Raw genomic sequence first — 3931 nt, forward strand, 5'->3', positions numbered from 1 at the left:
GAAAGTGATATTGATTGGGAAGGTAATGAGCATGTGTTGGTAATTGCTATGTAAGAGCAATAACAACAACAACTAATACATTTAGCCTTTTACATGCAGTATGTTATATAATATTTACAACAGCCCTGTGAAGTGCTACTATTATCCAAATTTATTCATTTATTATTAAAAATTTTTTTTAGTGTTATAAGCCATTTTATGTCCAAGAACTATTCAAATTTAGAAGATGAGAAAACTGTAGTCTGGAAAAAGAAAAAATACAGAAAATAAAAACCTACCCAGTCTAAAGGTTATACTTATACAGACTTAGGTTTTTTCTATTTAATTAAAAGTTAATTTCAAACAGTCTCTAGTAGTAACAAAACAATCCAGTTATAAAGAAGCACGTGATGTGTGGTTGTTGAATATATTACCCCTGTTGACCTTAGACTGCTACTGGGCTCAGCAGAGAATTCTTGATTTTCTTTTCACATTGCAAATAGACCTCACCAGAATAAATGGGCAGAATTGACACCAAAGAGGGATAGCACGAGCATATTGTGAGGGCAATATGCAATAAGTGCCTTGCACAAAGGAAGTGCTCCACACTGGTAGTTGCTGTTATTGTTATTATCGCAAATTATAAACATCAGCACTGCAAAAAGTCAGCCCATTTGACTTTGTAGATCACAGAAGTGGCTCTTAGACCACCATTTGAAAACTCTTGCCTGAAGGAAAAGATCTTTTATTTTTATTTTTTTTATAACACAGTTTAGGAAAACATCTTAAAAGATCTTGTTTATGTCTACAGAGGATTTTTATTAGTGCCTTAAGAGTCTCCAAGGTGATTTAAAAAATATTATCTCATAATATCAATTTCAGCTAAAGAATAACCTTAGGATCAACATTGCAACCCTCTTGGTTTTATTCACCCAGGCTATAGGGACTGATAATGACAGTGCTGCTTTGGATAGTCTCCTATCTAGGGCTAAATGATCAGATTTGCAAAATCTGAATATTCTTATGGGAATATGGTTATTGGCTGGGGGATGGAAAATTGGGAGTGGAGAGTGGACAACTGGATAAAAGTATAGGTAAAGACATGTGAAAACTCATGATTGACTCAAATACTCTAAACCCTGTCGTGATACACTTGTAAAGTGTGAAAAGCAAAATAATCATATTGGAGAGATGGCCAAATGAAGGCCAAAGATCTTGACTTTGCAGAAATTATAGGAAAGGATTAAAGGAAGACTGGCAAATATAAGAAAGGACTAGATTTGAAATTCATGCACAAGGTCAGGCTGCATAAACCACATGGTAGTGGGTGTAACTCAGGAGTGGAACAATTGTTCCAGGAAACAAGACGGTCTGCAGTTTCCCAGGCTGGAGACATTTCCTGTCTTGGGTGTCTGGATCCATCTCAGTGCCCAAATAGCCTCACTTCAAAGTGTTTGTGGGAGCAGAAAGAAGAATTGGCTGAGTGTGTTTGTTCAGTGCCAGGCAGACGAAGCAAAAGGGGGAGTGGGTTTAGGAAGTAAGTGTGTGTTTAAGAGCACGTGGACACCCAGGAAATAACCATTTTTCTTCAGACTAGCAGCCAGGGCACTGCTCACAAAGAAGGAAACCCTGGGAGGGAAGAACTTGGGAAACGAGAGGACACAAGAATCTTTGAAGCTGCTTAGGTATGTAGGTAAGTCACAGAGGTGTTGGTACCTCAAGGAACACCATGTAAGTTCTCTCTTTTAAAATAAACAATTTTTTTGAAATATTTTCAACCTTACGAAAAATTGTGATAATAATTCAGGGAACTCATAAATATTCTTTATCCAGATACATTATTTTAAAAAATTTTACCTTATTTATTTGTTTACTTAGAAATAGATTCTCACTCCAATTGCCCAGGCTGGAGTGTAGCAGCCAGATCATGGCTCACTGCAGCCTCAACCTCCTAGATTCAAAACATTCTCCCACCTCAGCCTGCCCGGTAGCTGGGACTACAGATGCACCCCACCATGCCAGGCTAATTTTTTGTGTGTTTTGTAAAGACAGGGTTTCACCATGTTGCCTAGGCTAGTCTCAAATTCCAGGACTCAAGTGATCCATCCGCCTTCTCGACTTCCCAAAGTACTGGAATTACAGGGGGTGAGCCACCTCACCCAACCTCCCTGTTTATTATTTTATCATTTTCTTTCTTTCTCTGTAAACACACACATATATACACATACATATATCTATATTCTGAAGTATTTGAAAGTATTTTGTATACATTGTGCTCCTCTGCTCATTGTGCATCTTCTAAGAAGGATATTTTCTTAATCAGGGTACAGTTTTACATTCAGTATATCAAACACATATATACAGTTGTTCCCCCTACCCAAAGTTTCAGTTACCCATGATCAACTGTGGTCTGAAATATTAAATGGCAATTTCCAGAAATAAACAATCATTTAAAGTTGCATGCTGTTCTGAGCAATGTGACGAAATCTCTCGCTGTCCCCTCTGACCTGCCTGGGATGTGAATCATCCCTTTGTCCAGTGTATCCATGTTGTAGATACACCCACCCATTAGCTACTCAGTAGCTGTTATCAGATGCACTGTCTCGGTATGTCAGTGCTTGTGTTCAAGTAGCCCTTATTTTTATCTAATAATAGCTCCAAAGTGCAAGAGTGATGGTCCTGGCAATTCAGATATGTCAAAAAGAACCTTTAAGTGAAAGGGTGAAAGTTTCTCAACTTAATAAGGAAAGGGGAGAATAAAAAAACATGTTGCAGTTGCTAAGATCTACAGTAAAGAAGAATCTTTTATCTGTAAAATTTTGAACAGTATATTGTTATAATTGTCCTATTGGTTGTTGTTAATATCATACTGTGTCAAACTTATAAATTAAACTTATGTAAGTATGTATGTATAGGAAGAAAACAGAGTATATAGGGCTTTAGGCATTCCCTGGGGTCTTGGAACATATTTCCTGTGGATAAGGAGGACTGCTGTAATACTCTTATCTACTACAGAGACCATAATGTTATCAATTGCCTCAATAATGTTCTTCATAGCAACTATTTTTTTTTTTTCTGGCAGAGAATGTCTCTCTTTGATAAGGGGGTGAGACTGGCCTAGCAGGACAAAGATTCATGCTCAACTCTGCTTAGGATCTTTATTTATTTATTTATTTAGACAGAGTCTCACTCTGTCACCCAGGTTGGGGTGCAGTTGCACCATCTTGGCTCACTGTCCCTCTCCCAAGTTCAAGCAGTTCTCGTGTTTCAGCCTCCCGAATGGCTGGGACCACAGGTGCGTGCCAACATGCCGGCTAATTTTTGTATTTTTAGTAGAGATGGGATTTCACCATGTTTGCCAGGCTGGTCTTGAACTCCTAACCTCAGGTGATCCACCTGCCTTAGTCTCTCAAAGTGCTGGGATTACAGGCATAAGCCACCACACCTGGCATCCTTAGGATCTTTATGAGTAGGGGAACCCCCAGCAGGTTAATTGTTTGATTTTCTTTGCTTTTATTCTTATTCCATTTCTTCCTCCAGAGTATAAACCTAATCAGTAAGACTACCCAGGTGTTAAGGGATCTTTAGTAGTAGAAGGAACCTGGCTTGACAAGGTATAACTTTAGCAGGGGCCTAAGATGTAAAATTGGATGTCTTCCTTCCAGCCTCAGCTTAGGAGTGTGAGTGGGCTGTGGTACTTTTTCTATTGCTTTTTATCTTTTGTGGGGAAAGTGGGTAGCAAGAAGAATAATAGATACTTGAATGAGCAAAAGTAAATTTGAGATAAAAATAAAGAGATGGTCTTCTGTGGTAAATGTAGTCCTATATTGAGAATAAGGCTTTTTTTTTTTTTTACGGAGTTTCACTCTTGTTACCCAGGCTGGAGTGCAATGGCGCGATCTCGGCTCACCGCAACCTCCGCCTCCTGGGTTCACGCAATTCTCCTGCCTCA

At 38.7% G+C, this 3931-nt stretch overlaps 1 protein-coding gene across 1 annotated transcript in view; it reads left to right on the plus strand.

Annotated features, from left to right (window-relative positions):
* The first annotated feature begins 1575 nt into the window (after positions 1 to 1575).
* Positions 1576 to 3931, plus strand: part of RNASE10 (ribonuclease A family member 10 (inactive)) — a 5237-nt gene continuing 2881 nt past the window's right edge. Inside the window, exon 1 of the mRNA XM_037742361.1 lies at positions 1576 to 1664. The gene's annotated coding sequence lies outside the window, so the exon portion shown is untranslated. The remainder of the gene's footprint in view (positions 1665 to 3931) is intronic.

Source organism: Cebus imitator, unplaced genomic scaffold (genome assembly GCF_001604975.1).
Source record: "Cebus imitator isolate Cc_AM_T3 unplaced genomic scaffold, Cebus_imitator-1.0 Scaffold119, whole genome shotgun sequence".
Taxonomy (NCBI): Eukaryota; Metazoa; Chordata; class Mammalia; order Primates; family Cebidae; genus Cebus; species Cebus imitator.